The sequence below is a fragment of the Onychostoma macrolepis genome, chromosome 03 (genome assembly GCF_012432095.1).
Source record: "Onychostoma macrolepis isolate SWU-2019 chromosome 03, ASM1243209v1, whole genome shotgun sequence".
NCBI classification, from domain to species: Eukaryota; Metazoa; Chordata; class Actinopteri; order Cypriniformes; family Cyprinidae; genus Onychostoma; species Onychostoma macrolepis.
The window spans coordinates 6,528,799-6,541,465 of NC_081157.1; the positions used below are offsets into that span (position 1 = coordinate 6,528,799).

Sequence of the window (12,667 nt, forward strand, 5' to 3'; positions counted from 1 at the left end):
TCTCGGCGCTCAAATACACACACAGCAGTCCCGTGTCTATCGTGTAGAGTCAGAGTATCTCACATAAATACAGTCAGTTATGGCTTAAGTGAACGTAAACAGGTGGATGAAAACTGAATGTGTATCAGTATTACATGCATGCCTTCCGTCTTAAAGGGACAGCATTCCTAATTATTCGTGTCATAAATGTTAACCAACAAAAGATGTTAAATAAATGTATAATTAAGTAAAGCTACTGTATCTGAAAAATGAAAATGTATTCCAGTTTTTCCAAATCCAATCCTTTATTCGAATTTCTCATAAGCTTAATTGATTTGGTCTAAAGAGAGAAGAATTGATGCCTATTTTTGTTTGAATACTACATATAAAATAGCTACCAAAATAAATGTTGTTAACTGCACTTTGACTAAAAGTAAAGACTAAAAGTTGACAAAAATACAATGACTTTTCGTCGACTAAAACTAGACTAAAACTATGAAATACTCAAATGACTAAAATGTGACTAAGACTATTAAGCATTTTCGTCTCAAGATAAAGACAAAGACTAAATCAAAAATGCCTGCCAAAATTAACACTGGTGTAGTATGGTGTGCCCTTTCAAGCTCCCACTCTTGTTAGTTCCAGTGTTTGACTCAAAGCGGGCGAGTCTGAAGCACGAAACTTTTCATTTCCCACTCCGTGGTAATAACATGCGCCGTACCTGTAATATAGCTCTGACAAGCCCGCGAACTTGCAGAGTCCTGCACGCGGGCGGGTACCCCGACGGGTGAACCGCAAAAATTGACGTAACGGGTGGAATAATATTGTTGTGTCAGGTGCGGTGCGGGTGCGGGTCGGACTGGTGACAAGCATGGGTGGGTTGTGGGTACAATTTATAACAGGACTATTTCGACTTAATCCAGTACACGCTGATAGGCAGCTCCTTTCAAATTGTCCCGTGCTTGTGTTCGCGCGCTCTGTCTGAAGACCGGGCTTCTACAGCGGGATTTGCAAACACTGAGCACTGTAGCCAATCGACAGCTGTATTGACTTTGATTGACAGCTGTAGGTCTAGTGATTATATTAAAGGGAGCACTCTTTGCTCGCTTTTCTGTAGTTAATCTATTCACAGTTTGAATAAAAGCTTTAGTCCGCAATAGTTTTATATTGTTAACACGTTGAATGGTGCTTTCTCTCTCTCTGTTAACTTGTTGGGCTGCGTGTGTTAAATGTTATTAAATGTATTATTAAAACATTAACGCATTAACTCAGAATGACTTGTTAATTGCTTGTTACATTAAAAATAAAATGAAGGTGTTTTGTCTGCCTTATGTAGATTTAATGCAGGTGCGGTTCGGGTCGCGGTTTTTATGAGATGGTCCTCACTGCAGAACACAAGATCCCACTTTATAAACTGTGTTCCACCGGAAGAACCTGCATACACGTTTGTGAAGTTGCAGCCCGTGGTCGACAACGTTTGCTCTTATCAATGTAAGTCTACATTTGATTAATAGTCGAGAGAGATTCATAATGTAGTGTAAGGTACGTCTGTAAGTAATAATCACCGTTAAATGCATGTCAAAGTTTTGACATTGTCCATATTTTTTGAAGACACTTTATTAGCGCTAACTAGATAACAGCTAAAGTTAGCGCGCACGTGTAACAGTTATAGCTCTGCAGAGGTGGCCTATCTAATTAAGTTAGCTAACATAGTTAAACTAATTAGCGTTGGAAATACCGCTGGTATGTTCAGATGAATTTGAAATGCATTTAACGTTGTCCATAGATGCACAGAACAGTGTTGCGGCATGAGAAGATTGCCCTTCAGAGCTCGTTAAAAACAAGGTACATAGCACTCAGCATTCAACGCTGCTTTCTGACAACTGTAATCAATACAAAATTTATAGGTTTTTTTTCCAGGATATCCCATCGCAAAGAGACAGCTTGGACTGTGGAGTGTTCATGCTGATGGTATGTTACAAATGAAGATGGAAGTAAACCTTACCTGACTTCGGGGATTTTATTAGTGGCATTTCAAAGGCAATAGGTATAGTAAGAATATGTGAGTGCTAGGAAATGTATATAATATTAAAATCAATGTCTTATATGTTACAGTCTGCACTATACATTACTTTTGAGTGGCCATTTGATTTCAGCCAGGTGAGAGCCTTGAATTTATTACAGAAATTAGTCGATGACTTTCAGTTTGCCTCAGTTTTTGATGGTTTATTTTGTTCTTCTTTCCTTAGACAGACATGCCTTACATTCGTGAGTGCTGGCTGAACCTAGTATTAAAATGCATGAGACATAAAAGGTGAGAACCAGATTTGCAAAACAATGCTGTATTTCCAAAGTTTTCACCTCGTTTGTTTTATTTCTGACACCATTTTCTATGTTATAGGGAAGCCTCAAGGAGCATCACGTGGACTACATGTATGGTTGTTCCAAGGACCATGGGATTATTGTGGTATAATGTCTGAGTCACTAGCAATTGTACAGTTTTGAAATATTAACTCTCAGCATACTTGTGTTTGTATTCCTTGTACAGGGAGTATGTGGTTTTTATACAATCTTAACTTCACCTGTGTCCTGATCACCCTGTTATGTACTTCACAATGAAAACAGACGGGCCATTATCCTTTGATTTTACCCACTACATACATGTATACCAAGAACAAAGACATTAGATAAATTCAAGAACTATGCATTGGGGCCAATATCTTCATATATTTTTTTTTTATTTGCTTACAGTTGCCAGCATCTGTTCTGGAGGACATTTTTATTGAAGTGGTTCTCCAGGAGGGTGATGAGGCAATTCTGACGCTGGCCCTGGTGTGCACTCGTTTCAGAGACCTTGTGACACGGGAAGCCTTCAGGAGACGAGCCCATTTTCTTTGGCTTGACAGTAAGTGTTCCCTAGTATTTTTTGCATAACTTGTTACATATTTTAATAAAAATCTTAAGAAATTCTTATTTGCTTGAACAGCCGGTTAATGAATTCCAGCCTTGTGGATTTTTGAATGTGTAATTTTACATTTGTATAGATGTCATAAATTGGAGTGCTTTCTCCACATACTACAAGGCGGAGTTCTACAAAATGTACAGACTGCAAACCTGTATGCAGTGTGGAGACGTATTCAAAAATTGCATTCCAGGTGTTCATTGTTAGTTGTTGCCACAGAGTGTTTGCTTTCAATAATGAATTAAAACATTACAAAAATAATGAACATTGGAATGTTTCTCTTCTTTGTTTTCTTTCTTTGCTAACCTGTAGGATATGTAGGTCGTGGAATAAGGGGGGAACTCATAAAAATCATTAGCGAAGACACCCACCCAGACTTCTGCAGCGAGTTCTGCCAAATCTGTGCTGAACTTATTTGAGTGTTGTGTGCATGTAGTGCCATAGATATAAACTCCATACCTTTCAGTGACAACTCAATTTTTTAAGGTCAAACTAGGTGGGTGGGGGGTCTTACAAGGTTAAATAAAGAACTGTTTTTTTCAATAAGTTTTGCATAGTATTTTCTTTATTTTTTACTTCAAAAACTGTCTAAAAACGGTAATATTTTATGTATTTGAGGTCTGAGATGTGGGAACGGTGAAGAGGGAGAGGGCAAATTTTACATTTTAGCTTAGCATTGCCATGTAGTCAGCCAATATCGTCTTAAATAGCCTGTATAGCACTTCATCTTTTTCTAACATGGGATTTTGACCAAATATATTAAATCTTGATTTTTGTAAAATGTTGCAAAAAAAATTAATAAATAACAGGGTTCGTACACCATTTTTACCAATAAAATTCCATGACTTTGAGGTAAATGTTCATGACCTAATTTTTCATGAAATGTCTATGTATACATGTTAAATAAGAAGAAAAATCCATGTTTTACCACAGCATATTTTTACTAAAATAACAAGCTTTGTAGTTTATAATACAAAATAACCATTTATTTAAATAATTATTGCACAGTAACACAGTTACATAAAATAGTGCATCAAACCCTGAGAACCCCTTAGAAATGGATTGACGTATCCATGGGAGATGATTAACATAAATCAATGGGAACCAACAATGTTAAACTAAAAAATAAATAAGTGTCCAGCAACATTGTCCTTAACTTTAACTGCCATAAATTAATCTCACTGGATAACTGTCTTTAACAAGGTAACACTTTTATTTGAATTCTACATCCCCCAAAAACAATCAACACCATTTATTTTTTCATTTCTGTAAGCTTCTCATCAATCTGTTTTTCAATTTTGAGCAGAGATGCTTTCTTTTCTTTTGCAGTACGGCGGAAACTGTTGGATTTGGTGATTAAGGTCAGTTTGCCTGAAGATTCAGCCTTTTCAGCATATTCATCTGCTGATTTCTCAAGAGCACAAATGTCTGCCTCCGTCCTAGCCCTCTTCTTTTTCAAATCTTCCAGCTCATCTGTGAGGGCCTTCCTCTTCAAGTCAACAGCTTGCTGTTCTTTCTTTCTCTTCTCTTCATCCAGGGACCCATGGTACTTCTTCACCTCTTCAAATGACTTGACTTTTGGATTGGGTAGTTCACCTCTCTCTACCATCTGGATGTATTGTTTGACATGTGGCCAGAGTAGCAATCCTCTTTCTGACACGTTGACATTCTCAATCCACCGGTTCTTACAAAACTTGAGCATGGGCGTTTTACAACCGATTGCTGTCATAAAATCTTCATGACGGGCAGGGCAATCATGGAACAGCCAATACAAGCTAGAGAGTCCGTGTTCAACTTCCCATCCGGTGGATTTACACCCATCTCTGAACGCATTGTGCAGTATATGCAACCCGCACAAACCGATGTTAATTAGTGACTTTCCCGCATCTTTCTGCACTTGCTTCTGGAGTATTTTGAATACTTCCAATTAACGTTCGGTCCATCCATTGAGATTTGGACAAGATTCTTGATTCCGATCTCTGTAAGTAAGTTATTCATTTTCTCAGCGATGTCTTGAGCTGATGAATGGCCCATGAACTCTGAGCCGATGTATTTAGTCTTCACCTCGGACCCGTTCCATAGCCTGACATGCATGTCTAACTGTTTAGACTGTAAATAGTGATTCAAGCTTTCATCAAACAGCATAACATAGACGCTTTGCTTCGATACATCTGCCAAAGTCCCTTTCTTAAAATAAGGAGCCAGTCCAAAAGTACATAAATATGAACACTTGCGCTCGCCGCATGCAAAGCTGGCCGCTATCTTGCTGTCTGGGAACATAGTCTGAAAAAGCTGGCCTGTGTCTTCACAAGACTTGTAGGAATAGTGCGAATTAGCCACCTTTAGCGCCCACAGTACCTCTGCAGTTAGGGTTTCGTTTCTGGACACGGCACTCAGAATGGTCCCTTGTTTTACAGTGGATGAAAGGGAAGCACTGCAGCTGGGAGCGGGTGTCACGTCAGTCACACAAGTGAAAAAGCCAGTGATCGGGTTGGGAGCTGTCGAGCACGCAGCTGCAGTAGCAGACTGGTGCTTTGCACCTTTAGCATGGCTAGACAGCGCTGCCTCTCCCATGTTCGAAATGTCGAATGTTTTACGGCACAGTGTACATTTTGCACGTCCCGGGTCCTGATCTTTCTCAAGCCACCCCTTATACTTTTCATCATGAAACCATACATTGTTAAATCGGCATTTTCCTGGCATTGCGTGAGTTTACTACATAATACTAGCTGCAATAGCGTCTGCGAGTTGCCGTTACCCCACGCAGAGAACATCACGTGACGGATCGCGCTAACGTTAACTGTTGTAGTTTAACCAATATTATCAACTAAAACATATTCAAATACACAGAGATTGTGAAACAAATTTCCATGACTTTTCCAAAACTTTGTGGGTTAATTTATTTTTCCAAAACTTTTCCAGGCCTGGAAATTGCCGTTTTAAAATTCCATGACTTTTCCAGGTTTTTCATGACCGTACGAACCCTGAAATGAATAAATGTATATGTTTGGGGGTTTTTTTTGGTGAAAAATGACAGTTTTGGACATAAAAATAACTACAAAAGTAACTTAAAGTAACTACAAATGAGCATGTAAAGCAAATATCTTTAAAATAAATTCCATGTCTGTTTTAAATTATATAAGTTTTTATTTTTTTTATATTTCATTGTGTTGGTAATGCATTTAAGTGAGATTATGTAAAATGTCAGATGCCCTTGTGAAGTAATTTATAAATATAAAATTGCAGAAGACAACCTGACAGTGCTGCTATACTTTAGTCTTATGCAGTTTTATATTAATGTGCATAATCAGTGGTGGAAAGCACACATTTTCTGCTTCAAATAGACAATTTAATATCACTCCAATAAAAGCAGATGTGCCTACTTATTAATTTGAAGTCAAAGTGGACTACTGAGAGGGTTATAGAATCACCCAAACAAAGAATACTTGTTTTTATTCTGACATGTAACAAGAAACTACAGGCTTTTCAGGGGCCGGTTGCACCAGCTAGACGTAAAAAAGCTGGGTGTAAGCCCTACGCTGGGCTTTGCAACGTCCAGCTTTACGATAAATATTTAGACCTGTTGCACCAACTAAAACTACGATCAGGCGTAGACGATGTGCTTCCACGCTGACACATTCTCCCGCAGTTATAGACATAGCTGAGACGATGTTCACGCTGCAATGGCTACAACTACAAATATAGAACTGAATTGCTCAAGACATCATAACAAGTGAAGCCACCGCGCCATGATTTCACTGAGTAAACATTTTCTAACAAGTCTGCATTTTTATATAGTCTCCCTGCACGTTCCCATGACAGATTTCTTTAAACAAACATTAAAAACGAAGGCAGTAGGTCAAGTAAAATATAATGAATGCAATACAAGGCTTCTTTCTAGTTATTTTTTTCTAGCTGACAATCGAGGTTATATGTACAATGAATGTCTTTCCTGAGGTAGCCAAATGTGACTTAACGTGACGTCTTTCTGTGGCTGGAAAACCACATTTATAGTTTGTATGTTGTGATAAAACTGACAGAGTTTGAAAGCTGACACTTTTATCTCTGATTAAAAACAACAAAGCACAAACTTACTGCGATTATTGAATGGCAGGCATGCTACAAATGAATGCAATTACGTGAAATATTTCCAAGCATAGGCTACTGTCCTTCCGAGCAAGATGTGGAATGGTAGGCTACATTTCTTTTAATAATTCCTGATCATATGTAATATTTTACTGTATAATTGCAAGATGTACATTAATATTTTTGTATTAGTTCAATTACTGTCGACAGAGTGTTATAGTCAACACCGAGCTCCGTCATTGATATCGCTTATCCTGCCTGAAAAGACCATAAACATTGCAGTTCACGTCTGCAGTATTAATTAACTAACAGACATGAATCCTAAAAACTAATAATGTCCGAGCAAATCATGAGTTTTCACTTTACACCTACCTCTGACTAGGTGTAAGATTTAGTCTCGGACGTAGCACTACGCCGAGATGGTGCAACGGGTATAAATTCTACGCATGACTTAAAGCGCATTTTACGTCCAGCCTAGCCTTACGACCGGGTGTACGTCCAGCTGGTGCAACCGGCCCCAGGGATGGTGAAACGTAAGATTCCATTTGTATTTAGGTAGTTATAATGTTTTGAAATGAATACAAACGTTTCTCTAAATGAAAGTATTAAAATACTTGATTACTGCCCATTTCCATATTGTGCAAACTACAGTGTTTGTAACTAAGCATTTATAGAGTTAGATTTATTTTTATTGTTTTTAGCAAGTTTGTTTTTCGTCACAAGAATAACTTTATTTACGACTCAATGCTGAAACGATAGTTTCCGCATACGCAACGCGAGTAAGTATGACGTGAATCTGCCATGTGTCCAATCAAAATGCTGTGGGAAGAGATCCAGCTCCACCCCTGGACCTGGATCCAACTCCGCCCCCTGGATCTTGTGTTCTGCAGTGATGGGCTACTGGTTTTTATGTCAAACGGGTCGGGTTCGGAATTAAATTAGTGTTGCTGTCAGATAACAGGTCAGGTATTCGGTTAACTACTGCGGCTTTATCAAACAGGACCCATGCAGGACTCTGTCGTGAAGTCCACCCGTCAGTTGTCATGTTTTTTTTACCGTCGTTCTGTCGCATGACCGGAAAACCAAAATGCTGCCAGACGTCAGACTTATAAGACGACGGGGCATCTTCAATTTCAGTTTCAGCCGAACTCACGTTGCCCTACTAATGTTCAGTTCAAGCGATTTCTGCAACTGTGATGAAAGCACACGCAACGCTGTTGCAGAGTAGGTCACGTCGACAGCTCAACCAATAGGATTAGACTGTCGTCATAACGTAAAAGTATCGCCACCACTCAACAATACATATCGTAACATTTTTGCATCGCGAAATATCATACTGCGACTATATCGTTACACCCCTAAGAAAAACCCTCGAGTCCCTCAAAGACTAAAAATAGATTTATTGGCTCTTCTTTTCTTTTAAAAATGTATCACCTGCTAGGGGTTGAACGACTTCTGAATTTTTTTTTAAAGGCGACTTTTATGTGATGAAAGTCGAGTCGAAGTTGACTAGTCGCTGATGACGTCATTAATGAACAAATAAGTCTGGAGCTGAGACTCAAACACCTTGTGCACAGCTGGCATATGACACAGCGCTGCCCACATGGCTCTTGCTCCTATAGCAGCTCATTTTGATCAGTTCTTTTGTCTTTGGGTCGTCATATTTCTCACAGATTTCTGCTCGTTCTAAATCAGATACAGATAGTTGCGCAGTAAAGATTACATTCATATGAATGCATTAGTGAGAGCGATTGCTTGTATGAATTACTTCTACCTGGCAGCTACTCTCTACTAGTAGTGAAGCTGTGGGATTTAGTTAAGAAATATATGCTAGAACTTTTCAGTTTCTAAGCTATTTTATTGAGAAATCACAGAATAGTGAGTACATTTCCGCACTGAACGATTCTGTGCACACGCGATGTACGCGCTACTGTCTGAAGCCTATAGGGCTTTTCACACTTGAAATTGTAAACTGGGTCATCCTAAACCCCGGATAAGCAGAATCCTGGGTTATCTGTAATCATGTGTCACACTGCTCAGACTATACCTGGGGTTAACTGTTAATTGCAGAGCACAAATTCCGAGTATGGGTCACCATACTTGGCCGTATGTCACGTCACTTTCACTTTTTTAAAAAGCGGTGCTAACACCGCTTTCAAAAAAACAGGTGTGAGACGTTTCTTAACCCAGGGTTAAAAGCGGTGTTTAAAACGTTGATAACCCGGGGTTAAGTGCAGTGTGAAAAGCCCTTATGTGTGTGTGTTACAGAATGGCGATTTAATTCACCTGTACAATAAGCTGTTTAAAACATGCATTCTCCCATTCAATTTCGAGCATCCAGTAATAATGTCTTGAGGAGCGCTTTCAGAGTATGCATTTATTTGTCATTTATTTGGAAACGGAGCTAATTTCTTATCCTGTTGCGTCCTCTATAGCAGGGGTCTCCAACCTTTTTTACACCGCGGACCGGTTACGGTTTGAAAAATCTTTCTTTAAATCGCAAATTTGAAACTCATTTTGTAGTTCTACGACCAATACATTGGTGCAAAATGTATGATAGTGGGATAAATAAAAAATAAATAAATAAATTATATTTTAAGATTTGTATCACTCAGCCTTTTTATTTCATTTTAAAACATGATTTTTATACTAAACTTTGCTTTTGCTAAATAACTAGCATAAATTTGAGTCATGCTAAACAGCATTAAAATAGGAGTAAAAAGTATAAAAGGACTGATCTGCTGGTCTTTTTTAATTAAAAACACTATTTATAACTAAAAAGTAATACTTTATTGAGCTTTAATTGAACACAACTAAAAGAAAATGAGTCTGGAATGAGTTCTGGACCAGGCAGCTAGGAACATTTAGCTCACTTGATCTCACTTTCCAGAAAAAAATATTCACAAAAATGATGATTGCGAAGAACCATTAAATAGTCTAAAGAACCTTTTGTGCAATGGATAGGTTCTTTTGGATATTAAAGGTTCTTCATGGAACCATACACCCTGCCAAATAACCATTTTTAAGAGTGTATTTTTTTGTAATAACTGACAACACATTTGCCAAATTTGATTGTTTCATTTTCAGAAATCATGAGATTAATTATGATTATTTTATTGAGCCCTATTTTTGTTTTAAGAGTAAGAAATAACTAAATCTGTAGTTAACACTTTTGAAAAACCATGGGTTATTTTGTAATGGTTCTACTAAAATGCTGTGGTAAAACCATAGTTCATTTTGCAATTACTATGGTTTTCACAAAACTATAGATAAATCATGGTTACTGCAGTAAAACCATGATTAATTTCGTAGTTACTATGGCTTTACTACTAAAACCATAGTTAAACCATGGTTACTGTGGTAAAACCATGGTTCATTTTGTAGTTACTATGGTTTTACTGCAAAAACCATAGTTAAACCATGGTTACTACAAAAACCATGGTTAATTTTCGTAAGGGAATTTTAGGATTCTTTGAAGAATAAAAGAACAGCATTTATTTAAAATAGAAATGTTTTGTAACAATATGCACTACTGTTCAGTGTTAATTTCGTCGACAAAGACTAAAAATATTCGTCAACGAATATTCGCAGCGGGATAGGCTACCAAAACGCCAACTAGCGATCTGAAACAATGGCCTCAGCACCTGAAGGTTTTTTTTTTTTAGGGATAGAGTGACCAGACGTCCCGTTTTTCCCGGGAGTCACAGTTTGTTGTCGATCAACTTACAGTTAGTGAAGGTGGGATCGAACTGATAGAAGTGCTCTCTCTCGCGCATGCTCCACTTCTTCAGTTCTCATACAGCGCGCGATCAGTTCTCGGTGCTCAAATACACACACAGTTCAAATGTCTATCGTGTAGAGTATCTCACGTAAATGCAGTCAGTTATGGCTTAAGTGAGCGTAAACAAGTGGGTGAAAACTGAATGTGTGTCAGTATTACATGCATGCCTTCCGTCTTAAAGGGGCAGCATTCCTATCCGTGTCAAATGTTAACCAACAAAAGATGTTAAATGTATAATTAAGTAAAGCTACTGTATCTGAAAAATGAGTTTAATTTGTATCTCTACCAAAAAATGAAAATTTATTCCAGTTTTTCCAAATTCAATCCTTGATTCAAATTTCTCATAAGATTAATTGATTTGGTCTAAAGAGAGAAGAATTGATGCCTATTTTTGGTTGAATACTACATATAAAATAGCTACCAAAATAAATGTTGTTAACGGCACTTTGACTAAAAGTTGACAAAAATACAAAGAATTTTCGTCGACTAAAACTATGAAAGACTCAAATTACTAAAATGTGACTAAGACTAAGCATTTTCGTCTCAAGATAAAGACAAAGACTAAATCAAAAATGCCTGCCAAAATTAACACTGCTACTGTTCAAAAGTTTGGGGTCAGTATTTTGTTTTATTCTTAAAGAATATTAATACATTTATTCAGCAAGGATGTTAAATTGTGTTTTTTTTTTTTTTTTTTTTAAAGTGATAGTAAAGACATACTTCTAGGAAAGATTTCTACATTTTGAAAATCCCTGCCAGAATTCAGTCAATAAATCCTGTATAAAGTATCACAGGTTCCAGGAAAAAAAAAATATTAAGTAGCACAATTGTTTCCAACACTGACAATAACCAAATATCAAATCAGCACATTAGAATGATCTCTGAAAAATCATGTGACACTTAACCCTTTGGGCGCCAGGGATTTTTGGAAAAAAATGCTGGATTTTGACAAAGATTTCAAAAGCTTGTGGCTTGAAATGGCTTAAAGATGCAGATCTACTGTAAATTAGAAAAATGTTGGGCATGACCGAATGTTTGTGGGGTGTAAATATACTCATCTAATTTGCATATTATGACGTCACCCTCTTGAATTTCATAATATTCAGGAAACAGTAGATATTGAATTGTTTGAACTTTTTTTTTTTTTTTTGTCTTTTTATCCTCATTCCAAATGATCAGGAAAAGAGGAAATCAACAGTAAAACAGGAGTAAGTAGAAAATTATTACTATATTACTGTGCCATAGTAAAATACATGTGCTTATTTTTTGATCAGTTGACCAGCTATCTGCCCAATCAGGTGTCTAGGTGACAGTTTATAGTTCTTGAGAGTATGGTATCTCTCATTGCATGGCACAGCGCACAGACCTGCCCCACACTGACTGCACCTGTACTGTCTGCCGGCGGCCCTTTGAACACGCGCAATCAGAACTCCTATGGATACTATGACCACGTCCACCCCTGCCACCCCCATTCCCGTTGGGCAAAGGCTCGAAATGATCACTTGTTTGTGCTTCTTGAACACTCTCGCCTTGCATGGTGACACCGCAACACATCCTCATGGTACAACTTTTTATTAGCTATTTGGCTTTTTTTTTTTTTTTTTCTCTCACAATTTACTTGCACGCTATGAGCTAAACTGCTTCCGCATCAATGACACGATAGCTCACTTGCTCTGCTATTTCCTCCCACACTTTGAATAGGAACATGATGTAATTTTGGTCTAGAATCGAAGTACTACATGTCTGTCATCTAGTGGTAGGGAATATAAATTAGATATTACATCATATTAGGAACTACAGTCTATTTCATTAAGTATGGTGTCTTGTCGCAATTTTGCTTAGAGGGTTAAGACTGGAGT

At 37.7% G+C, this 12,667-nt stretch overlaps 1 long non-coding RNA gene across 1 annotated transcript; it reads left to right on the plus strand.

Annotated features, from left to right (window-relative positions):
- The first annotated feature begins 1,644 nt into the window (after nucleotides 1–1,644).
- Nucleotides 1,645–3,455, plus strand: LOC131536669 (uncharacterized). The gene is made up of 8 exons (XR_009270034.1): nucleotides 1,645–1,824; nucleotides 1,900–1,950; nucleotides 2,095–2,139; nucleotides 2,229–2,293; nucleotides 2,381–2,446; nucleotides 2,731–2,884; nucleotides 3,024–3,134; nucleotides 3,254–3,455. It is a non-coding gene; the product is annotated as an uncharacterized LOC131536669 (long non-coding RNA).
- Nucleotides 3,456–12,667: the final 9,212 nt, after the last annotated feature.